Source organism: Lissotriton helveticus, chromosome 9 (genome assembly GCF_964261635.1).
Source record: "Lissotriton helveticus chromosome 9, aLisHel1.1, whole genome shotgun sequence".
NCBI lineage: Eukaryota > Metazoa > Chordata > Amphibia > Caudata > Salamandridae > Lissotriton > Lissotriton helveticus.
Window position 1 is genome coordinate 61,965,372 of NC_136070.1, and position 26,462 is coordinate 61,991,833.

Below are 26,462 nucleotides of genomic sequence, written 5' to 3' on the forward strand. Positions count from 1 at the left end.
TCAGCATCTTTTTGGTGATCCTGAGCTGCCAGACGATCCAACGATGTGGGCTCTCTCTTCACTGTGCTCCAATATTGGATCTGTCAAGGATGTCAATGGTAAGACCGATTCACCATCTAAGCTGTTTGCTGTCTGGAGAAATCCATGTGGAGAAGAAACAAGTATAGTCACACAATTAGTTACAGATAGTCTTTCTTTTTCGTCCATGCTGGGAGATGCAAGGCCCTTTGTTACAAAACTTTGATGCAAGGCTTCCTCCTTTTTGGGAATAGGATCAACAATCTCTTCATCAGTCCTTGCTAAATGCTCCAGTAAATCCACACTGCCACTGCCATTAAAATCTGTTGGCTGATCCATGCCATAAGAACAATGTTCATCTGTGGTAAGAGTGGTCTGCTGGATTTCCTCTTTAAACCAATCTGCTGCCAGGGTGTTTTCATTGCTCCTTGAATTCTTCTTTTGAGCTAAACCAATGGTAAGTCCTTCTTGTGCAATGGAGGAGGTGATATCTTCAGAAGATAAAGTGCGCATGCTGGCATTCGAAGTGCGACAGTGCACTGTCACACTGTCACTTGTTTTCAACAAATGTTCTGGAGATAAGGAATGCACCGAGACCTGATCCAAAGATGCTGGGAAGCAGTGGAAGTTAAACTCATTGTAGGACTGGTGGTTAGAGTTAAAGGAATGCCTTGGCTTGAGTTTGTCTGAAGTAAAAAAGTGCCCGGGGTTGAAGTAGGCTGCAGATGTATAGATGGAACAATCTCAATGGTCTGTAGTGTGCCACTATTTAGTGTAATTGATTCTGAATCACCAGAACTGGGGGAATCCATGGAAGAAACACAAGTAATTTGTACTGGAATCTGCAGTGCTCCCACAGGACTCTGTGTTAAAACTAAATTCTCATCCATGCTGGATCCCTGTATTCAAACTAGGGTTGTAGAATCCGGTCCAATATTTTTGTATCTATTGTCAGTTGTCCTGGAAGATGATTTGGGGTTTCGTGCAGGTGTCGAAGTCCTTTGATTAGCGCAGGAAATGAAACATCCTTGTGATTTGCAATTTGCCTCTTAACAGTCCACCATTAACTTCAAAGCCACTGAGGTGAACGGACACTGCTCCAACCTTCAGCTCGTATGTCCCAGTTTATATCATTTTCATCTAGCATGTCAAGCTCCGTTATTGTCAGAATGAGAGTCATTTCATCTTCTTTTGTCCACTCGGTCCCCCCACTCTGCTTCCAATTTAGATAATTTAACCACTTGGAACTGCACTACTACTGGATCGCGAACCAACTCTCTCTGCCACAGCCGCCCAGGATACACCCTGGGTGACAGCATCGCCTGCATCTTGCCCGTCAACTCGTGGATCACTTCTGCGAGTTGCCATTCTTCATCTTCTGTTCATTTCCCTCTATTGCAGGTTTCTTTCATCAGCCTGCACCGATCCTTTACAGAACATGCACTTCTGCCCAAAGCAGCTCCTATCATGGCCCAGTCATTTCCGTGCTTAATGCAAAGCTCTCTGAGCCTTAGAATTTCTTCACGCGTGTATTTTCCAACATGATTTGTGTCACCGTACATGCGAAGAACTCTTCTGTACACTGCAAAAAGGGGACGATTCAGATCCCAGGCGATGGTCCGGTAGAAATCCTTTCTCTCATCCTTTGACATTTCAAAGATTATTTCTGCGGCATCTGTCATGCCACGTACCTTTAAATACTGATCGATGTTCGACATTAAAAGGTCAATTTCTTCCTTCGACCAAATTCCTTTCTTCCACTTGTGGCCCTTAATAAGTCAGGGAATCCCTATCTTCTCTTGTTGTAAACCCGGCCTGGCTGACAGGGGTCACATCTTCATTTGGGTAAACAACCTTTACAACGCAACTTTTACCACGCAGTGCCTTTACAACGCAAATTTTACAACGCAAACCATTACAACGCATTGCGCTGGGGGGCGCTCTAGGATAGGGAATAGGTTTAATGTACTATCCAACACCTTCCCTACTATCCACGGGGACTGGAGTTGGAATAGTAAATTAAACAATTCACTATCCAGCGCCTAAAAGCACTATGCGTTGTAATGGTATGCGTTGTAAAAACCGCGTTGTAAAAGCATGCGATCTAAAAGCATGCGTTGTAATGTCATACATCCCTTCATTTGTTGTAGGAGGAAGGTTGTCCAGTTGTTCATTCTGAAGATAGTCAAATTGAGTAATAGTGTCGGAGGGGATGATTAATTAGGGGCAGGAGGGGCCAGGGGACTCAGAGCAGCCGCTCAGAAGCCGCGCTGGGGAGACCGTGAAAGGGAACTAAGGGAAATAGGACTGCTTAATTTGTAACCGGTGCTCCTGGAACGCTTGCTCTAAAAACAGGAAAAAACATATATATGAGCCTTGGAGACTGAAGCTTGAGAGTTGTACAATTTATTTGAAGACACAGCTTCTAGAAATAATCAATGATAGCATAAAAACCACGTAGTACTTGGCCCTGTACCCAGCATTCTCTTGAAAGTCACATGGGCCAGTTTGAGTTTTACAAAGTACAGTTTAGAGCTGCTATGAGAGAGGCTTTGCTTTAAGTACACTTTTGAGCTGAGGCAGATTGCATAAAAAAGGTTTAGAAAAGGTTAAGCACATATTATTGGGCACACTCACTCACCACTGCATGTATGATATCCTGAAAGTACAAATTTAAACACCCTAAAATGCAGTGGAGATAAAACAATGTCAGAGAAAACATAACATTTCAAATAGCGTAATATAACTTTAAATGTAAAGAAGAAAAAGCATTATAAAGCAGAATATACAATGGAGGAGCAGAATCTAAGTACATGAAACCTAAGTACATAAAACAAGGGCTATCTCGAGTAACCCCTGGGAAAAACTCCTGTCCGACACTCAAGTGCAGACGCGGAGTAGTTCAACGATACTCTGGCGGACCAGCCTTTTATATTGTTCAGGGGTGAGGGGCCTATGGTCACGCTATATCACGTCACCTCGAACCACATATCCTTCTGTCGCCTCTCACGCCCCTGCCTGGTGACTTTCCCATCATTGGTGTAAATGTGACTACCTTCTCGTAATTGTGTGGCACATACGTTAGCCTAGACTGAGTTCCTGCCATTCTGACTGGAAGTTTGTCATTAATCAGAAATGTGTTATTGTTGCTTCGAAGGGTTCTATTCATGTGTCAATCAGGCAGTTTGCGATAATATTTCGCCACAATTATCCTTAGTTTATCGGATATCTTGCTTGACGTAGTTGCTGTGCGAGCTTCCCTTATTCTATTCATGGCTTAGGTGGGGGACGTGGGGTATGTTGCAAGATTTATTGAGGAACTTGACTTCTACAGCTTGTGGGAAATATACAATGAGGTGGGGCCTGGTAGGGGTGCGGGTCCTTGCAGACAAGAGCAGCAGGGTGAAGCTTGGGTCAGACCTGCTTTCGGCTTCTGCTTAAGCTAAGAGAAAATGGCAGTGCTCAGGGCAACGTAACTGAGGCCTGTAACTTCTAGACAGCAGGGCCTACACAGGGGTCATGTCGTGCAGGTGATAGGTGTGTCCTTTGATAGCTATGCAGGTAAAAATTCACCCTCCAACATTCCCCCCTCTGGTTCAAATTATTGAACCAATCAACATCTCGAACATCATACGAACTGCATACTTAGCTGGAGATGGGGGAAGTGGCCAGGGCGAGTTATAAAGAAGTAGCTCCTAAATCCTCACCTGGTCCTCCTAATCTCTTACACATTGTCTCATAGGGACGTACCAAGTCTCTCCCTGAGAGAAGTGGTGGGCCACCATGTACTGGGGACTGATACTGACTTTCAGAAGGAACCTGCTCTAAGTGAGGGTCGGGGCCAGTACGCTCTATGTTCAACACTGCTATCTCTACATCTTCCCCTTGTCCCCTGTGCATACCTGTGTTCACATCTGTGTAGTTCATCTCAACTCTTTTAGACCTTATTTTTCTAACATAATGCAACATAATCCGTGTTCCGAAATACACAACTACAAGCACACATAATATAGGCATTATAAATTTTAGTACTGCAGATAGCCATAAAGGCGTCCAGTCCAAGTTGGACCAATTACTTAAAACATCTGCTTTTGCACTTCCATCCTCAGGCATCTGTTGTCCCAAATTGTCCAAATCCCCAATGGCCTTTGTAAGTGTTATGTTATCCGCATCATCGGCCAATATCAAGGCACAGCAGAACGACCTTCCCCATCCTGGCGCATCCACCACTAGTCATCGCAATTAACTGGTCTAAAACATAGCGTTGTTTCAGAACCACGAGTCTCAAAGGTCGTAGTTTTTCTTTCACGGCGTTGAACCCATCACGGGTGTTGTTAACAAGCTGCATCAGTTCATATCTCGTTACTTGTTGCCATCGGGCATTGTCTTTGGTCTGGAACATGGGGATAACTCCCCCAAGGTAAAGTTCAGCATCGTTGATATCTTCCGGAATCTCATGGAATGTGTCATCTGAGGAGTACTTTTTGACTTCTCTTTTTCGGTGGTGGGGCAGGGTGACATCACCTGCCATTGGGTGTGTATGGATGTGGGAAATGTTCGTTGCTGGGACGACGAGATGCCATTCATGAATCGTCACGATAGAGCAAAGTCCTTGCCATTGGGGAGGCAACTGCAGATACACATTTTCTCCGCAGATCCGTAGATACCAATGAGGATGGATGTGCCGTACTTCATGTCCGAATTAAATCTAGTGCTCTTGCAATTGGCATTCCTGCCCACAGGTACCGTCCTGTGGAAAAGTAAATTTTGCCATGTTCTGTGTCCCTACGTGTCATCCATCATATGTTATGTGTGCATGATTAAATATGCATATGCATTCCCTATGTTCGATTAATGACGCAATTACAGTTGTGTCCACCTCTAGTATGCCAGTTTCCAGTTCTCGTGAATACTACGAATATCAGGCCTATGTAAAGCTACGTTGCCACGTTTCTCAGTGTGCACGTTATTCTATTGAAAAGTCCCCATTTCTATGCCTCAAAAGGGCCTGGACACCAGATTCAGCTCCTGTCTCCTGAAGCCTCGCTGAGGAGCGATACAGCCCCCACCTGTATCCTCGACCCTTCACTTACTTCCTGCCTCGCAGTGCCCGGCTCACCCTGGCTCTGCCTCTGAGTCTGCCAAGAATATGCTATGATTCCAGTTATCAGTTCAGTCCTCCTTCTCTGCATTCCTAAAGCTACTGAATCGCATCGATAGTTTCCGTCATTGTCTAGCCTTCACGTCTCCACGTTAGAGAAATACTGCATTTAATGGTCATTTAATATTCTTCATCACGTACTACATGTAGAATAATGCATGGTCCAGTCTTAGAATCAAGTTAGCCTTTCCCCTCCTGACTTCTAGTTTATATCAACATGTTCTCTAAACATCAGATACTAGATACTGTTTAGGTACATGTCGCCCTGACTCTCCAGACTTCAGTCTCTGCTCCTAGCACAGAGTTCATAGCCCCCAGCTTCTCCTAGTAACACGTCATTGCCAGTTTGCGCGCACCATCAGGTTAGAGGTCCCGGCTCCTCAGGTAGCCCCCTCCATGGTTGCCGCCCCATTCATGACATATTCTGTTACGTTTGCATCACATGTCTATGTATACGCCCTGTTACACCTCTTTTCACCCTTATCTTTCGCGACTGCTACGCGTCACGCCTTTTGCTCCACCCACTGCTACGCCTATTGCAATGTAATGCTATGTGTTTGCGTTATGTATATATGCTCATGCACTGTTATTAAAAAATGATTCCCCTTGTCCCGATCCTGACCCCGGCAGCGCTGCTGGGCCCTGCCATCCTATTCCTGTGCAGGTTGTCCTGTTCCTGTCCTTTATGCTGTAATAAACCTGCAAACTCCTACTACCTCGAATCTTGACTCTTATTTATTGAGCTATCTGTTATTCATTTATTCATTCAAAAATAGGGTATTATTTATTTATTTACCACATAATGGCGCCCGAACAGGGACTTGCCCTTTCCCCACGCGTCGGTGAAGCCACGCCGACCCCCTGACCCTCTGCAGTCGTGACGGAACTCTTCTGCGCACCGGCAGATATTTCTGCTTCAAGTATCCCTCAGGCCCACGGAGGAGACGGAGGAGGCGGTCCAGCATCCAGACGAGACGGTGGAGGAACGCGGCGAGTCCCGACCAGAGCCCAAGCCGAGAGTCCAAGGTCCGAGGTATCCGGAGGCCCACCCGTAACAGAAGTCCGAAGTTCGTCCGTCCGACGTCGAGGCAGTCCCGTCCAGTCTGAGGCCTTCCGTTCTTGCTGCCCGGTGAGTACCATTACTGGGGTAGTATCTAGACAGGGTCAATTTAATTGACTCTGGTCCGTGGGTTGGTGGTACACAGACCCACAAACGAAGTGTCCACTTCGGTGGATACGGGTCCTGACGTGTCTCTGTATGAGACCGGTAAGTTTCGTACTGTTTCAGCAGTGCATCTAGTTCCTGTTCTAGTCAGTTCTGTTCTCGAGAAAATTCATGTATTCTGTGTTCCGTATTCCAGGTAGTATTCTGTTCGAACTGTTATTTTTAAATGTTCTTCATGTATTTTAATGTCGTGGTATGAATGGGGAATAAGTATCGTGTTCATTGTGTATTGTATTGTGTCTAGATTACAGTCCAGTCATGCCCTTGTTTTCCAAGTTACGTCAGTTAAAAACTAGAAAGGGTCTGCTGGAAGCAGCAGTTCCTGTCCCGCCTAGGGACAGTCCAGGTCATTTTATGTATCAGAAGCATGGCATAAGCGCCATACTGTATCTAGATTTATGGGTAGAGTATACCAAACAGTTAGAAGAAAAGTACAGATGGCCCGTATCGGGTACATGGGATGCCGAGTGCATCATGCGAGTAGAAGAAGCATTATGGAAAAAGAAAGCCAGACAGTCACAGAAAGATGCCATCGAGTTATGGCGCAAAGAAGCTCATAAAAGAACTGAAAAAGAAATCAGAAAGTCAGAATTAAGTAGAGAATCCTTAGAACGAGCACAAGAAAAAGAACTAATCGAGATAGGTGAACAAGTCAAAGCCGAACAGTCAGACAGACAGAGGCATGCCCTTATTAGGGGTATGTATCCTCTCCTTGCCGAGGGCTTGCCAAAAGCGACCCCAGAGGCATCCAGTAATTTCCCGCCACTATTAGTTCCGACCAAGCTGCGTCACAAACCGACCGCAGCTGATATTTTTATTTCGTCCTATTTGGACGACACAGTCCCAGAATATGCAAATCCTGTTCGCGCTCCGCCAGTCCCTGTAAATCAGGCACTTCCCGCTCCTCCAGACACCGGAGTACCTGTTACGGTACCCCCGGTCCAGCCCGCCATACAAGTCCAGCCTACATTTCCATTTCCCACTCTGCCAGGACGAAGAGCCTCAGTAGACGACTCTAGTTTAGGGGCCGCAGGGGGAGGTACTCCTCAAACCCCGCCGCCACACAAGCGTTTAACGACAGCCGAATTACATATACAAGCATCACAGCGTACGCCCAGACATCAGACTGTAGCAGAAATAAGAAAATCCCTTGCCGAATGCGGCTATGATCCAGTCCCAGGCGAGGATAATATGGTTTTATATTCATTCCGCGTAAGAAAGGTGGCCGAGTATCTAGTCACCTTACCGAATATGAAAGAAGATCTAGACAGAATATATCGTTTCATCCGTACAGGGGATGATCCAGAAAGCATTGGCGAGGCCATGTCTCAAAGGAAAGCTGAGACCCAGCTCATGATATTAAAGTTTCTGATCAATTGTCTAATAAGAGAACAAGATTACCCGTCTAAAGATCCGGCTGAAATGAAAACCCTGACAAGGTGGAGTGATAATATAGCCGAGGGTAAGCACAAGACCGTCGGTGCTATGGAGAGTATGTACAAGAAAATCCGTAAAGAAATAATAAAGTTACACGAACAGCGTAAAGCAGCACAAGTAAGCGAGAAAGAAAGTAACTCTGATCCTGAAGAGTTAGACGACGAGAATCCCGACAGAATAGCGTATGTAGGAAAATCTAGATTTCCAGATCGCCATTTACGCCTAGAACACAAGTCTATTTTCCATCATCCAGCACCAGAACAAGGTTCTCTAGAACAAGTGTTTCAAGCTACCGATCACATTCTGAAATCACGAATCGGTTACAGTGAGTTAAGTACCATGCATGAACAAGAACTAGCCCGATCAGCAGTCCGATGGATTACTGATTCTACCACTTTTCCAGACGAAATAGTGGCACAAATGTTTCTGAAAATGCCCCCAGCCGAGCAACGACTGGCGGGTATGTATATGATTCAGCACCTCATTACATTGTATGAGGGTCAGCACTCTGATCCAGGCCCGTTACATGATATCCTGAACGAGTTACTCCAGTATAGATGGAAAGGTTTAGGTACCGACTTAATTAGTGTCATTCTAGAACAGCGTCACAAATATAGAACGTTTCTGAACCCGCATTTTGTTCATGTCTCACCCCCAGAAAGTAAACCATTTTACATAGAGCGACAGAATCCGTTACGAGAAGTCCACCCAGTTAGAGGAACGGGTGGCGAACTAGAACGAGTGTTTGTTTACACTCCGATTACAAAGATGGAACTCCTAGAGATGAAGAAATTAATTCCCTGTCATGACAAAGATCCAGCAGGGTTCCATAGAGAATTAAAAGACATGCTCCGTATGGGAGAATACACGTATCCAGATATAATTAAAATGTTAAAGGTTCTGCTGCCCGCAGGGGTGTATGAAAAGCTCAAGGAAAAAGAATGGGAGGTGGGAGAGAAAAAGATCGATTGGGCAGTTCTAGAAGCTGAAGACAAGGCACGAGTACCAGGTACCGGTCTTGGAGCGAAATGTAAAGAATTACCAGAATTATTAATACAAGTTTTACCTAGATTATTGACAACTAGAAAAGAAGACTGGGATGCAATCTCAGCCTGTAAACAGAAACAAGACGAAGATATTAGTGATTTTTATTCTAGATTTGAGAAATGTTTTAGCATCAACAGTGGCCTCAAGACAAGTAGTGAGTCATACCCTCACCTTTTTGTTACTAAATTAGTCGAGAATTCAAGTCCACAAATTAAAAATCGAGTTTTGAAAGTCGAAAGTACCTGGCAAGCTAATACCCCGTCCCAGATGTTGCAGATGCTCCAATACCACCAGAATAGGATCAGGGAAGAACAAGAACACGAGAGAAAACGTATGAAAGACACGAAAATTAAAGTACTAGTTGCACAATCTGTTCCTCAAGACAGTCAGAAGAGGGGTCCGAATCAAGCCAGTCATCCTGCAGCTCCCGTTAAAGGGAACTGCAATTATTGTAAACAGCCAGGTCATTTTATAAACGAGTGTGCAGTTCTGAAACATAACATAGCTACCGGTAAGACTAAAGAAAGACCACGTCCGCCTAGACAAGAACAAGTTTCACAGATTCCTCAGCCACAGAATGCACCACAGACAGTTACAGCACCGCAGCCTATCGCTGCAACACAGCACGTTACACAGCAGATGTACCAGTATGCACAGTCTGAGTATCCAGAGTACCAGCAGTATTCATGAAACAGCCTAGAGAGGGAGGTAGGCTTGCCTCTCATCGAGATACCTGTAGATCAAGAAGGTCCCTATGTTCACAGTCAAGTATTAGGGAAAGACAGAAAGTTTTTGATTGATACAGGGGCAAGTAGGACCACAATTAGTCACGCCGAAGTTCCAGGGGCTCCGCTCTCAGGCTCAAGAAATGTTTCCCTTGGATTTTCAGGAAAACCCATTGTAAATGAAATATCAAAGCCAGTTACTCTAGAAGTAGGTCCATTGTCCCGCACTACTGATCTGTTACTTACTAAGTCATGTCCAGAAAACCTATTAGGTATTAAAACACTGAAAGAGTTAGGTGCAGTTATATGCTGTTCCCCAGAGGGAATACGATTGTTCCTACGTGACTTTAAGGGTCACTATGTATTACGAGATTTTGATCCCAGATTGTCTAATGTTCCGCAACATCTATGGGCGCAAGGTCCAACTGATGTTGGTTATATGCAAATCACACCCTATCGTGTGACTCTCAAGTCAGGTGTGGTGTTACCACGAATCAGACAGTACAGATTGCCACCTGAGGCTGTAGCAGCCTTATCCAAAATTATTGACGAGCTCATGGCTCAAGGAGTGGTTGTAGAAACTGACTCCAATGTATGCAATTCTCCGATCATTCCAGTCATGAAACGTACTGATCCAAATGCACCCCCAGTATATCGATTAGTGATTGACCTACGAGAACTTAATAAGTGTATTATTCCTCAGTACCCAGTCGTTCCAGATATCTCTTCCCTATTGACAGCCATTGATTCCGAAGCCACGTTCTTTACTGTAATCGACCTCAAGAATGCGTTTTTCAGTGTCCCTATTCATCCAGACAGCCAGTTCCTTTTCGGATTTTGTTTAAATGGAAGGAGCTATATGTTCACACGCGCTCCTCAAGGTTTCACAGAAAGCCCTAGCATTTACAGTCAAGCACTTAAAAGACAACTAGACAACATTCACATGCCAACTGACACTGCCCTGCTCCAGTATGTCGATGATCTCCTGATCACAGCCCGTTCTGAACGTGCTTGCGAGCGAGCATCCCTTACAGTCTTGTATTTCCTAGCCGAGATGGGGCACAAGGTGTCCCCTTCGAAGCTTCAATTCTGTGTCCAGCAAGTGGTCTACTTAGGACACTTACTGTCCAAGAGGGGTAGGCAGTTGACACCAGACCGTATCCAGTTAATAGCGAGTCTTCCTCAGCCCAAGACCCAGAAGGAGGTACGTGCTTTTATCGGCCTTACTTCTTACTGCAGACAATGGATTCCTCAGTATGCATTTCTAGCCAAGCCATTGATACAGTTAACGACACAGGAGGCAGCCGTATCGACTGTCCTCCCTTGGACATCTGAACATACACTTAGTTTCAATGAGTTAAAGAAAGCCCTATGCCAAGCTCCAGTTCTAGCGACACCGAACTACAGTAAGCCTTTTACACTTTTCGTCACTGAACGCGAAGGTACAGCATTATCTGTTCTCACACAAGATCAAGCAGGACAGTACAAGCCCTGTGCTTATTTTTCGAGCACATTAGATCCTGTAGCCCAGGCTCTGCCTGCGTGCCTCAAGTCAGTTGCAGCCACAGCACTAGCTATCAGACAAAGTGATTCCATAGTATTAGGACATACCTTGACAGTACAAGTTCCACATTCCGTGGAAGTTCTTTTAAACCGAACACAAACTCAGCACTTGACAATTGCACGTTTAACAGGTTATGAATTGACACTGTTCCAGCCACACATAGAAATCAGACGCTGCAACATCCTGAACCCTGCTACACTGTTACCATCAGTTACTTCGAATTCGGCCACACATGACTGTGTGGAAGTAGTTAACATTATGACCAAGCCAAGACAAGATCTGACAGATATTCCGTTACCAGACCCCGACCTGACACTTTATGTGGATGGTTCATGTATGAGAACAAGTACAGGAGAACTAGTCGCCGCGTATGCAGTGACTACTGACACTGAAGTTATTGAAACACACCGTATTGACACCCTGTCCGCTCAAGCAGCAGAGCTAGTTGCTCTGACACAAGCCTGCATACACGCCAAGAACTTGAAAGTTAATGTTTACACAGATTCACGTTACGCATTTGGAGTTGTACACGACTTCGGAGTGCTCTGGCAGGAGAGAGGTTTCATGACTTCTCATGGAACCAAGATTCAGCATGGTCTCCTTATTCAAGCTCTGTTAGATGCCATACATTTACCGACATCTATCGCTATCATGAAGTGCAAAGCACATACGAAAGTTACTGACATTATTTCTCAAGGTAACGATCTAGCAGATCGCACAGCCAAGCTTACAGCACAGACTCTAGACATTCCAGTTAACATGACACACACTCCAGATCCGATTACATGTATGACAGTTAAGGACCCTACACAAGATGTCATAGATATCCAGTTACATGCTACTCCCGAAGAAATCAAGAAATGGTCCGAACAAGGAGGGGTCCAGACAGATCAAGGATGGTTAACGAAGGGTAGAGCTACATGGTTTCTCCCCGACTCTATGGTTCAAGTCATTATTAATACCGCACATAGTCCAGCACATTTAGGAGAAAAAGCTATGTTAGACAGTATCCAGAACATTTGGTTCAACAAGCATTTACGAGCTGCAGCCAAGCAGAAAGTCCGTACCTGTATGATATGTTGTCAGTTTAATCCAGGTAAAAGTGTCTCGGTGGAACAAGGTGGATTCCAGCCCCCTGACCACCCTTTTGAAGTCCTCCAGATGGATTATATTCAGATGGAGCGATGTCGAGGTTTCAAGTATGTCCTTGTAGTTGTATGCGCTTTGTCCAGGTGGACAGAAGCATATCCAGTTCCAGATTACACCGCCGCGACCACTGCCAAGCAGTTGGTTCGTGAGTTCTTCCCCCGTTATGGACTCCCTAGAGTCGTATATTCTGACAACGGCCAGCCATTCTCATCTGAGTTAATGAAGCATGTTTCCCTTTTGTTGGGGTACCAGTGGAAGTTTCATTGTGTACGCCATCCTGAAGCAGCCGGTCTCGTAGAAAGACATAACCAGACTCTGAAAATCCGTATTGCAAAAGTGTGTAAAGAGAAAGGTGTGGACTGGCTAGTAGCTCTGCCAGTCGCTTTATTTTATATGCGCATGGTCGCACATTCCAGATCAGGTCTGTCCCCGTATGAGGTCGTTTTCGGCCGCCCCCCTAACATGTGGGGTACTCCTAGACCCCGAAGTATTACCGATGTTTCAAGTAATATGCTGACAGATTACCTAGCTTCCTTGATGTCTGCCCTCAACTCTTGTCGTTCACAGGTTGCCGCCGCATTTCCAGACAATACCGAGGTGGCACCGCATGAAATCGTTCCAGGATCCATGGTTCTTGTCCGCAATTTTGACCGCTCAAGTCCGCTGGAGCCACGCTGGAAGGAGCCCCGACAGGTCCTCCTCGCCACCCGTACAGCCGTGAAGTTGGAGGGTCGCAAAGGCTGGGTGCACCTTTCGCATGTAAAGAAGTTTTATGGACTGAAACCCGTCTCAAAGAACATTTCCCAGGATTTGAAGGACTGCCAAAATATTGTTCTCAAGGACTGTCCCGCAAAAGACATTGCTACAAACCCTCCCCTGTTAGAGAAAACTCCGCAACAGGAGTATAAGTTGAAACTCCGGTCTAGTAAAATAAGTCAGCCAGTTTGATTGTCTAAGTCCTCCCCTAGGTGAAACGGTTAGACTGTTTCTGACATGTATAAAATATACCCCCATAGTGAGAGAGTTAGTCAAAACTCGATCCGATGTATCGTTTTTCTAAGTTTCATATTATTTCTCAGCATTATGATTTCCTGCACCAGTTATGCATTTTTCTTGTATTTCCCAGTTCTTCATGCAAATAAGTCTGCTAATGCTACAGTAGAGCACACGTTTAGTGATCTGCCTCCTCATGAACTCTCTTACCGCCTCGCTATGAAAAATAATTATTTCATCCGCATGTTACATTACTCACATCAGACCAGCAATGCCACTAATTGTTGGGTGTGTGGTCGACTCCCCCCTTTCCAGATACCGAAGGGAGTTCTGCCACTTTTTCCTTATCCATTTTCACATAATGGTTCGTGTGGAGCATGGTCCACGTTAACGTCATCCTCAACAGATATGTCTTTTCTTAACAGTACATGTTTTCCAGACAAGCAAGGTCTTCCCCACAGAACTGGGTTAGATCTAGAAAATGAAGTGTATAATTTAGGTAACTATTCTTCGAATTTCATGGTCCTGAATGTTCAGTCTGATACTACTCCAGACTTACCTGCTATTTCAGTATTACCAGTTAAAGGCGAATTATGTGTCCGAAATAATGGTTCCGTACATGTAGGACATAGTGATTGTACTACTATTGTCAAGTATAGTGACAGTGGGAAATCCATTTTCAAAGCTTCACGTCATTCTTATTTTATTTGTGGTCAAACTGCATATGTTCGTCTGCCCCTCGATTGGGAGGGAACCTGTTACATTGCCTTCCTACTGCCACCAGTTTTCCTAGCCCCACCTGATTATCATAGAAACACACATCTAGTACACATTAGACATAGAAGGGAGTCCCCAATTGTCGATTATACTGAAACTGCTCTAGAACAGTATACAGATTTCAACAGAGGTTTCTTTTTCTTTATAGGACCTATCCAGAATAGTAAGCTAATCCGTAGGTTAACCAGAACCCTCGAAGCTGTAGTAAATGAGACTGCCTCTGCTCTAGGTAACTTAACTGAAGAGCAATCTGCTATGAGATTTGTCGTTTTACAGAATCGTCTCGTCCTTGACGTCATACTGGCCGATAGGGGCGGGGCCTGTAGAGTCATCGGATCTAGTTGCTGCATTTTCATTCCAAATAACGCGCCGTCTGTTTATTCAGCTATAACCAGACTCCATAAAATTGCCCATCTGTTACACCAAGATCCAGGCACCTGGACATGGTCCGGTTGGTTCTGGAATATAATTTCCGCCTGGGGATGGAAAGTCTTGTCCTTTCTAGGTATTGCAGTAGCGATCATATTCAGCTGCTGCCTCTGTATACAATGTGGCCCTGCGATTTGCGGCATTTGTGCTACCTCTTGTATTCCTAGTCCCAAGCCCCGTTCTAAATCCCGTTCCAGGATAATTCGAGACGAGCAAATGATACTGTATGAAATGATAGATGGTATCATGAATATTGATGTTTCCTGATGGAAACGTAGTGACAAGGAGGGAATGTGGAAAAGTAAATTTTGCCATGTTCTGTGTCCCTACGTGTCATCCATCATATGTTATGTGTGCATGATTAAATATGCATATGCATTCCCTATGTTCGATTAATGACGCAATTACAGTTGTGTCCACCTCTAGTATGCCAGTTTCCAGTTCTCGTGAATACTACGAATATCAGGCCTATGTAAAGCTACGTTGCCACGTTTCTCAGTGTGCACGTTATTCTATTGAAAAGTCCCCGTTTCTAGGCCTCAAAAGGGCCTGGACACCAGATTCAGCTCCTGTCTCCTGAAGCCTCGCTGAGGAGCGATACAGCCCCCACCTGTATCCTCGACCCTTCACTTACTTCCTGCCTCGCAGTGCCCGGCTCACCCTGGCTCTGCCTCTGAGTCTGCTAAGAATATGTTATGATTCCAGTTATCAGTTCAGTCCTCCTTCTCTGCATTCCTAAAGCTACTGAATCGCATCGATAGTTTCCGTCATTGTCTAGCCTTCACGTCTCCACGTTAGAGAAATACTGCATTTAATGGTCATTTAATATTCTTCATCACGTACTACATGTAGAATAATGCATGGTCCAGTCTTAGAATCAAGTTAGCCTTTCCCCTCCTGACTTCTAGTTTATATCAACATGTTCTCTAAACATCAGATACTAGATACTGTTTAGGTACATGTCGCCCTGACTCTCCAGACTTCAGTCTCTGCTCCTAGCACAGAGTTCATAGCCCCCAGCTTCTCCTAGTAACACGTCATTGCCAGTTTGCGCGCACCATCAGGTTAGAGGTCCCGGCTCCTCAGGTAGCCCCCTCCATGGTTGCCGCCCCATTCATGACATATTCTGTTACGTTTGCATCACATGTCTATGTATACGCCCTGTTACACCTCTTTTCACCCTTATCTTTCGCGACTGCTACGCGTCACGCCTTTTGCTCCACCCACTGCTACGCCTATTGCAATGTAATGCTATGTGTTTGCGTTATGTATATATGCTCATGCACTGTTATTAAAAAATGATTCCCCTTGTCCCGATCCTGACCCCGGCAGCGCTGCTGGGCCCTGCCATCCTATTCCTGTGCAGGTTGTCCTGTTCCTGTCCTTTATGCTGTAATAAACCTGCAAACTCCTACTACCTCGAATCTTGACTCTTATTTATTGAGCTATCTGTTATTCATTTATTCATTCAAAAATAGGGTATTATTTATTTATTTACCACAGTCCCATTACCTAGGAAGCAAAGGAGAGGAGACTTTTAGCTTGTATGCTCTTTTCTGTGTGTATGGTGTACCTTCACTGGATGTGTATCCTCTAGTTTCCCTACCCCATATCTCAATACACTCCCTCTCTATCTCCTCATTTAAATTATATTTGTGCTCTTGTCCTACAGTTGTGCTACCTAAGGAGGCTGCTTTACATATCAAGTCATGTGGACCATTCCATTTGATATTGAAATAAATGCTGGCCTTCAGGTGTAGAATAGGTCTCCACTGACAAGGGCATGTGTCATGGGTGTGGTTACATTGGTGATGTTCAGGTGAGTGGCATTCGGATGTGGGTGTTGGGAAGGTGAAGTACCCTATTTTCTTATAGTGATGTTCCCAAATCTGCATTATGTCGGCAGGTACTTTCATATCACGGTAAACCTCCATTCTCCTTTCAATTTCCAATGGATTAGTGATCACCCTAAATGTTACATACTAGTCCCACTCTGTGGTATTTACGAATGCATCATCCACTTTGGCTGAGTGGAGCTGTATCTGACCATGTATGCGGCAAAGTAACAGGTGTAAAAGACATTTGGCTGCGGGTGGTGGGACTACTCTAGGAAAGAGCAATCTATCTGCGCCTACAGCGTGTGGAATGTGTGAACATACAAAGCAGGACTCATTTGTGACCTTTCTTCCAACCTCCCTCATGTGTCTATACCAATAGAACGTTGTGAATCTCATTATCCTCTGCTCTATCACTAGGGCGCTGGGAGTGGGAATCAGGCATAGAGTGCTGGTCGAAGGTGTAAACAACTGTCTTTTGGAAATTACTGATCCAGTCTGTAATTTGTAAAGCCTGTTCTTGCTTACGTTGGATACACGATGTATATCTAACTGGCACTATCTCGCCACTCAGTCTATGTCTAAGATTTCTTTTATTTTGACGGGATCGTCTTGGTGTACCTGGCACAGTGGGGGTCAAGATGATATCGAGTGCCAAGTCCCTTCCTGTAGGGTCAGCATGGGGTACAGAAGGTGTCAAGACAGGCACAGAGGTGTCATAGCTACTACTGGTGCTTTTCCCAGTTTGCTTGTTATCAGGAAGTGTCTTAGGCATGGGTAGCTCTGTGGTCGTGACAAATTTAATATTACTAGTAGCTCCTCTCTCTCTCTCTGATCGCACTGCTAGCCAGTGAAATGCTGTTACTGCAGCTACAAACATAAAAAAGAAAATAATAGCTGTACATATCTTTTTAATTGAAAGCTTGACATGGAGGGTTGTTCTGTTGCTGCGTCTCAGTCCGTAGGCCATCATACGATCTCCACTTCCTTGATCTTGGATCGTTAACTGGCACATGATGTCTTCTTTGCTGTCAATGCTCAGATTTTGGACGGTGACGGGTGGAACCTCAAAAAGTTCATTTGCAAGTGTTCATTGAATTGAAGTTTCTCCACTTCCGAACCGCTTCATAAAAAGATGTGTGTCCCAAAGCAGATAGGCGGAAGTTCATCAGGGATAGGACGCTTGTCTTTGTCTTTGATATCTGAATGAAAAAGAACTTTGGAGCACGCATTAGTGCACATAAATAAACAACAATTCATCGCTTACGATATCAGAAGAGGGCCCAGTGACTTCTTTTTAAGTCTTGCGGAGAGAATAACCACATCTATTGATCTGTCAATGACAAGCCGGTGAGACTTGAACAGGCCGTTAAGGCTCTTACCCTAACATTGTCACAGTGCCTGAAAAATGAAAAATGAAAATAAAATGACTGTCACTGTCACTGCGGGTCACTGTAACAGCATCCAGTAATCCCCAGTGACATATGACCTCATGAAGTAGGAAGGTAGCTGCGTCCTTCGCGTCACAATGGACACACGGTCCAACTCAAATTTACCGTGAAAAAAGGGCACACCACTAACATGATGTGTCTTTATCTTAGGCATCTGTCTCTCCAAAAAGGACTCTAAAAGGACACAAAGAGTTGTATCTGTTCATGTGCATTGGGAATGAACCACTCTGTCTGCAAAGTAGTGGACATGATATCACGAGGGACATGTGTAGGAAGGTGTAACTGAGTGAGTGCTATTTGTAAAAAGCCTTCCTGTCCTTGTGTGTCTGAAAATTAAACAAATAAAATCTTATTCCTCTGTACTCCCCTCTTCCTCCACAGCTCTTTTCCTTCAGGTGGGGCACTTCCCTGTATCTCCCTAAGGTGCAGCTGTGCAATGAAATCATAGTGCTGAGCATTGCTTATTCCCTGCATTCGTACTTTTAACATTGAAATCTACTGTGTTTCTGCATTAATTTACTTTTCCCTAGCACTGGGCATGTGTGAAGTAATAGCTGTACACGGCGGTGCATATCTGGAAACGTATTCCTTATCTCTTCTTATTGTTTGCTGCCAACTACAGGAAGCCTGTTTCCTGTTTTGGCTCTACGCCCAGAATATGCACTCTGGCCAGAAACGCTACTTATGAACATGGCCCGAAAATAAAAAGAAACTCTATTAATTTGTCTGTATTTTATAATATCTGAAAACATGTGTTGTCTCTATTTGCAATATGCAAAATATACGTGTTGTATTATAAAATAAAGATGGCTTATTTGTAATGCACATGTTCACTCACAATGGTGTTTTTGTAATAAACAGCAGATCTTTATTGTATTCCAACTCAAGGTATTCTTTGAATCCACCTTAGAAGGATGAAATGCTCTAGCAGCACATGATCTCGTAACTCGTGATATTTATTTATCTGAAAAGAAATGTGATGCAACTAGTGTGCATTCCATTCCATCGTTTTATCTCTGGCTTGTGCCTGTGTCAGCTGCTGCTGAATTTTGGGACGTGGGAGTGAATCATTCTATTTAGTTGCTCAGTCTTGCATTATTAGGTGAAATTTACAGTGTGTGTGAATTATATGTGACCATTCACATAACATAACTATCTATTTCTATATAGAAAATGCAAACATAAAATTGACAGTCTGCGTGCATTTGGGAACCGTAAAGGGCATTGTGCCATTTTCATTGAAACATATTCTCATATTTAATTTGGCCATCAGACCATGTGGACTGTGGTGTATAAAGTAGACGCTGTTGAATACTTTTACCTCCTATTTCTATTTGTACTGACTCTGTGAAAGGGACCCTTAATATCGCCCCAGAGAAATCTAGTGTGTTTGCGCTCTGGTTGGAGATGGGCAGTGCCCCCTCCTTGATACAGGAGAATGTGGCACCTGTGTCAATCAAAAAACTATACATGTTATTAATCCTGACATTCACAATGGGGTCCTCTCTAATATGAATAAGGGAAACACTAGAGTTGGCTGTGGGCTCATCCTAACTTGAATTGCCTCCAGCCTTGTGCTGCTGGATGGTGCCCTGTGAAACCGAATTGATGGGGGGCAGTACTGTAGCTCCCTGTGATACAGGAGCTTGAGTCTGGGGCACCATTTGGTACTCAGGCATGTGTTGCTGAGGTAGCTGTTGTTGTATGTGATCATTTGTTACCTGTGCGTTACCTCCTAGCACATTTAAGGCACTTTGTGAAACATTAGTGACAGTAGTCACTTGACTCACTGGTGAAGCTAGCCTAACTGCATCATCAAGAGTCTTTCTTTTCTTTACTTTCTGCTGTTCTAATTCCGCAGCTGTGTTCTCAATAGCTGATTGCCTTATTTGTGACATTAGAGATCCGATGTCCGAGACATCTGGAAACTTTTGGCGCAGTTCGTTCCATAGCGCTGATCTTATTTTATTGAAAGGATCACCTTCTAATTCTGAATTAGTGGTGCAAAGCCTTGTGTCGATGCATGAAAACATATCCTCTGCATCCTTTCCAATCAGGGATGTGAGCAAACGTCTCATATCCCAAATAGCCAATGACACACCTGAAGTGTCATTTTCAAAGGCTTGTATCCACTTTTCCAAACCCTCTGTGAGGGGTGGGAGTTCTCTCTTCATATTTTCTTTGTCCGTTAGGGACCAAGTTACTGAAGATGGGGGGTCATTGACCTCTTTGGACAGCAGGGGCAGCTGGTGTGTTACCCCCGTGGGTCTTGTGTTACCATACCTGCGTGCGTATTTCTTCCAGACCCTTAGGCCTTGGCGCATGTAGGTGTAGTTCCAATCGTCATCTCCTGCTTCCTGCAAGATACATTCTTCAGCAGTGGCCATTTGCTCTGGCTCAAAAGATCCTTCTCGGGGCCAGACATTCTCTTGAAATGCATTAGCCTTTGTCCAGTCTGCCAAGTTATCTGAGAATGGATTGACATAAAGGTCACTCCCTTCTCCAAATATTACTATCTCATTTGGCGTCAGACCACTGGTCAATGGCTGTCTTGGCCTGTAAAGGGCAATGTTGTTTAGTTCTCTAGATCTTGCTGTACGCAGGCGTGTTGTGCCTGATACATCATATTCCTGTGGGATGTTCTCAGGTCGCCGTTCGTTACCTAACATAGTAACATATTCTATCTCTCTTCTTCTCTGCCTTCTCCTCTTTTCTGCCTGTTCGAACAATTTTGGCAGATCCAAATAGTCTTGCTCTAGCTGTGGTGTCATTGGTCTATGTGGTGTAACTACTAGAGGTGATGCCTGAGGTATAGGCGTATGTTGTCGTGTCACCTGAGTGTTATAATTAATGACTGCAGACGGAGCTTGGGGTACACTTAAGTTGGCTGCGAGAGAGACTGCCATGTTGATCTGTGGTGGGGCTGCACTTTGTGCTTCCTGATGCAAGTCTATCCATGGCCCTTGCTGTGGCATGATAGTTGGGACCCCACCACTGTGTGGCTCTACCTCCTTCACACTGCTAGCTACTTCATTTGGTGCTGGTCGTTTCTTTGCACCCATATGCTCAGTCATTCTATCCCCTATACTGGCTAGGTATAATGCAAGTTGCTGGAGTGCTGCTGTATTTTCTATGGGGCTTCTTGAGTGCTGTTTGTGTGACATGTCCTCTTCTTCACTTTCTGCCCTAGTCCTGCTAATGTCTCCCTCAGTTACTACCTCAGAGGGATACTGTTCGCTGTCTCTCTTTACATCATTGAACTGTAGCAGGTGCTTTTCCTCTCTATTAGGACCTGTGTTAAGGGGCTGCCACTCATTATACTGACTCTGTGTATTGCAATGCTGGTGGCTCGGGAATCGGAATGGGCCATAATGTCTAGTTCTTGGAGTATCGTCATTCTCAGTGAGGGATGTAGGTGCTGGGCGGTCAGGTCTGGGGAGTGACATGTGGGAGGCCTCATGGCTCTCTTTGTTTTCTTCCTGCTGGGGGCTGCAGAGTTGGATACGTCTCATTTTTACTATCAATAGTGTGTCAATTTGACCTGGCATTCCTGATGCTGCATCCTGCAGTACTGGGCTTTGGGAGCTTAGGGATAGCTGACCCGATGTACTCTCTGGTGTACTATCTCGTGAATTGTCTGGGATGTCTGGGGCTAAGGCATCGTCATGGGCTATGGCTACCTGGACATCTGATAAGAGTTCTATGTCAGTCTTTATACCTCGTCCTAAATTAATGTCATCTGCGTCATAGGCTGGTGGATGTGCTGTGGGTGTTGACATTATTCTCCTGTATTGAGTGTAAGCAGGGGTAAGAGTGTAACGCCACCGGGTGTTATTGTCAGCCTTACCTGCTGCAAGGATGTTACGTCAATTCCTAGGGCTGAGATTAGTGTCAAAATGACTGTACATGTCAGGGGTGAGACAGACTCAGGGGATTTTGCTGTACCTTCAGAAAGGGCAACAATACAGCCGTTCACTATGTGTACTGTGATCTGTAGTCTTGGGTTTTGTCTGGGCTGTCTGCTCATCTCCTAGAGTCGAGTTTTCTTTGAGGTGGGCTATCTGTGGCAGTGAATGTGGCGAAACTAATCTCCTTTTAAAATGCTGTTTTGTGAATATGCCCACATTTCTGGATAATGCGTCGTGGAAGGGTGTCTTTGTAACAGTCCTGTGAGTCTTAGTGATGGCTGCTCTGCAGCTGGTCATGTAACTCGTGGGCGTGATGCTCACAGCCTAGTAGAGTGAGGGTATCCTGTGAATCTCCCTGCCCCTCCGGGCAGCTGGTGCTTGGAGAAGGCGGTGTGAGTGAACACTGGTGAGCAGTATCAGGGCTTTTCGCTACTTACTACACTACCTACTGACTGAAGTGTAAGTTGTGTGTTATCAGTGGGGGATGTATACGTTGGCACTGGGAGGCACACTTTCACTAGATGCAATGTAGATGCCCTTATCTCAGTACCCTGTGTGAGTGGCATTCCCAATAAGTCCCACGCTCTAGATATTAGGGAAATTTCGCTTCTGTTATATTTTCTATGAGTTTGTTCGCTCACGTTCTGCACTGATACAATTTTATTGTCTAATATGTGTAGAACTACCTCAACTATTTGTTGTCCACTATAGCTCATGTATGTACCGGACATCTGGCTGACCTCCTGTCAGTTGTTTTCGGGAGTGGGGCAGTTTACCACAAGCTCATCACCTAATGCTTCTGTAATGATGGAATAAAATGCCTCTCTAATTTCTCCTTGTTCTGGGCCGTTGTAAATACCTTCTGGGGAATTGTCAGGGAATTCCAAGGCAGTAGGATTGTTACCAAAACAAGCCTCAAGAACCTTGCTATGCAAAGGTTTGTGAGGCCACAATGATGTCACAATAGCAGGTACCTCTAGTCCTGGTAATGTCATAAAAATCTGCACGTGTATGGCGTGTGTAGTTTTGTATGTCCTATAGTTATGTATCCTATTCATTTGTGTGGAATGCAGTTAAAAAGGAAAAAATGTTATTTAGTCCAAACGATCTGTAGTAAAAATAAAATAACGCAGAGCACTTCCCTGAGACTTCCCTCGCAAAGCCTGCAGTGCTTCGTGGAGGGAAGGGGAAATCCTGAATGCCAGATGTACACACAGGGGAGCAGCAGCAAGAAGAAAAGAAAACAATATGTCTGTGTGACAGCCGTGGCGCTTGAAATGCTGTAGCTTATAGACTTTCTTCAGTTAGTCAGTGGCAGATCAACGTACATGGGATACACCAAAATACATTTACAATCTCCCTAGTTATTGGATCTCGCTAAAACATAACCCACTTTTCAAATGATGGCCACAAAATATATTAGCAGCAGTTTCTACTTAACGGGCCCCTTCCCTAAACAATAATATTGGTATGGGGCCAGACATTACAGTGTTACACAGAAATGCGATGTTCACAGTTTATAATCAGTCAAGAAAAGATAAACGATCATAATGCACTTATATATCAATAGTATACTTTTGCTATGGTCAGCCTCTGTGCCAGCCAGTGACTCCTAACAAAAGAGACCATGAAAACAGTAAGGATCACACAAGAGTTCTTGTTCTATGAACCTAAATACATTCACCAATAAACACTAGGTGCTAACATGCAGGTCTGTGTTTAAACAGGTATCTAATAAAAGCATAAGTAAAATGTAAACACTTTAACAACTATTTTACAAAAAATCACGCTCTATGGCCACTAGAGTGTGCTAGAGTATTCTTATACATATGGGGTGCACCAACAATAATTAACAAACCACGTTTAGCTTGGCAAAAATATAATGCCTACAATATGAGTAAATAAACTTGCTAGTCCCGCACAGAACTCTTCCCTGGACATACAACAGGGGATATCACCGCTAGATTAAGGAAAGATCAAAGGTCACGGTAGCTAATCGGACCTGCTGAAATTCCTTCTTTCTCATGGACTACTGACATGAGAGATTTCCTCGTCTCCGTCGCTCCTAACAGAGGATCACTTGCACGAATATATCGAAAAGATGCCAGACGCAACTCTTCCTTCCCTGTAACTTCAGAGGTTCCCTTTAAGCAGTAAGATGTATAATTCACCTTCACTCTTCCTTGACACCCTATTGTAGGTGTATCAAAGGCCCTCCCCCAGAGAGGAGGCTCCACCATAAGCTGAGAGACCTGCCACGTGCGGCTCTCCTTCCCTGTATTCTATATGCAACAGGGGCTCCCTTTAACCGCTAAATAAATGCTGAATAAAAAAGCTAAAAATAAGGATGACAAACACAATCCTACTTTGTATTCACACGAGGCTTAGCAATAACATGCGACTATTCACAAAGCAAAAGAGGAAATTCATGAATCTCACTAATCACCTAACCGTCAAGTTCAGTCTCCACATGGCACACAATCCCTTCCTCTGCGTGGAATCATATAACAAGGTTAACAGACAGGAAGCCTGGACCATTGGCAGAAGCACTGCTGCACTACAACACTGAACACCATTCGGCCGCACCCAAGAGAGAGACACCGCAGCGGCGGGCAGACACAATAATATGTATGCTTACCCCTCAGCGCTGAGGTCTCCTCACAATGGTCCAGCAGGACGGTTGCGCAGGATCGTCTAGCAGTTTAGTACTTCCTCCTTAGGACCCAGCTGCATCCTGTCAGTTTAACTCCTTATTATCACGTCGAGGTCACCAAAATGTCGGAGGGGATGATTAATTAGGGGCAGGAGGGTCAGGGGACTCAGAGCAGCCGCTCAGAAGCCGCGCTGGGGAGACCGTGAAAGGGAACTAAGGGAAATAGGACTGCTTAATTTGTAACCGGTGCTCCTGGAACGCTTGCTCTAAAAACAGGAAAAAACATATATATGAGCCTTGGAGACTGAAGCTTGAGAGTTGTACAATTTATTTGAAGACACAGCTTCTAGAAATAATCAATGATAGCATAAAAACCACGTAGTACTTGGCCCTGTACCCAGCATTCTCTTGAAAGTCACATGGGCCAGTTTGAGTTTTACAAAGTACAGTTTAGAGCTGCTATGAGAGAGGCTTTGCTTTAAGTACACTTTTGAGCTGAGGCAGATTGCATAAAAAAGGTTTAGAAAAGGTTAAGCACATATTATTGGGCACACTCACTCACCACTGCATGTATGATATCCTGAAAGTACAAATTTAAACACCCTAAAATGCAGTGGAGATAAAACAATGTCAGAGAAAACATAACATTTCAAATAGCGTAATATAACTTTAAATGTAAAGAAGAAAAAGCATTATAAAGCAGAATATACAATGGAGGAGCAGAATCTAAGTACATGAAACCTAAGTACATAAAACAAGGGCTATCTCGAGTAACCCCTGGGAAAAACTCCTGTCCGACACTCAAGTGCAGACGCGGAGTAGTTCAACGATACTCTGGCGGACCAGCCTTTTATATTGTTCAGGGGTGAGGGGCCTATGGTCACGCTATATCACGTCACCTCGAACCACATATCCTTCTGTCGCCTCTCACGCCCCTGCCTGGTGACTTTCCCATCATTGGTGTAAATGTGACTACCTTCTCGTAATTGTGTGGCACATACGTTAGCCTAGACTGAGTTCCTGCCATTCTGACTGGAAGTTTGTCATTAATCAGAAATGTGTTATTGTTGCTTCGAAGGGTTCTATTCATGTGTCAATCAGGCAGTTTGCGATAATATTTCGCCACAATTATCCTTAGTTTATCGGATATCTTGCTTGACGTAGTTGCTGTGCGAGCTTCCCTTATTCTATTCATGGCTTAGGTGGGGGACGTGGGGTATGTTGCAAGATTTATTGAGGAACTTGACTTCTACAGCTTGTGGGAAATATACAATGAGGTGGGGCCTGGTAGGGGTGCGGGTCCTTGCAGACAAGAGCAGCAGGGTGAAGCTTGGGTCAGACCTGCTTTCTGCTTCTGCTTAAGCTAAGAGAAAATGGCAGTGCTCAGGGCAACGTAACTGAGGCCTGTAACTTCTAGACAGCAGGGCCTACACAGGGGTCATGTCGTGCAGGTGATAGGTGTGTCCTTGGATAGCTATGCAGGTAAAAATTCACCCTCCAACAATAGTTTCTTCACAGATGTCATCGTTTGGCAACTCAGTAGTAGCCGTCATAGTCATCTGAAAGCTCTGGTCATTCTCTGAAATAGCAAGGATTTAAATACATAGAGTGGATTCATCTGCACTTTAACTATCCTCAGAAAAACAAAATTGTTTTTGAGCTGGTTCTAAGTTCTCTTCGGAGTTCACTTCATGATCATTTTGAGGACAACGAAAAATAAGGTTTCCTTCAGTATCTCGAGTTAGGGTCACAGAGTTTGTGGTTTCTAGTGTAACTGTTTCAGATTCTGATGCAACTGTGCTCATACTCAATCTGTTATTAATAGTAAGGGACATCCGGGGCTGAAGCAACTGAACACCTTTGTCGGTAAGCACACTTCCGCTGACGACAGCCACTCGGTCTGTACATGGGGTCAAGACCACGTCGCTGCTTGTGGACAGCAGTACTTCCTAAGCACAGCGCCTGAGAGTAGCATTCTTCCATGAGAGCCACTCGGGCGGTACGATACATCACTTTCTACCTAGAGCACTCTTTCTTGGCATTAGAGCCCTTCCATTTCTGGTGTTTTACACTAGTTTTAATATCTTCTT

The 26,462-nt window shown here is 44.5% G+C and overlaps 1 pseudogene; it reads right to left on the reverse strand.

Moving 5' to 3' along the window:
* Positions 1 to 26,177, reverse strand: LOC144782619 (cyclin-D-binding Myb-like transcription factor 1; annotated as a pseudogene).
* Between the last annotated feature and the right edge of the window lie 285 nt (positions 26,178 to 26,462).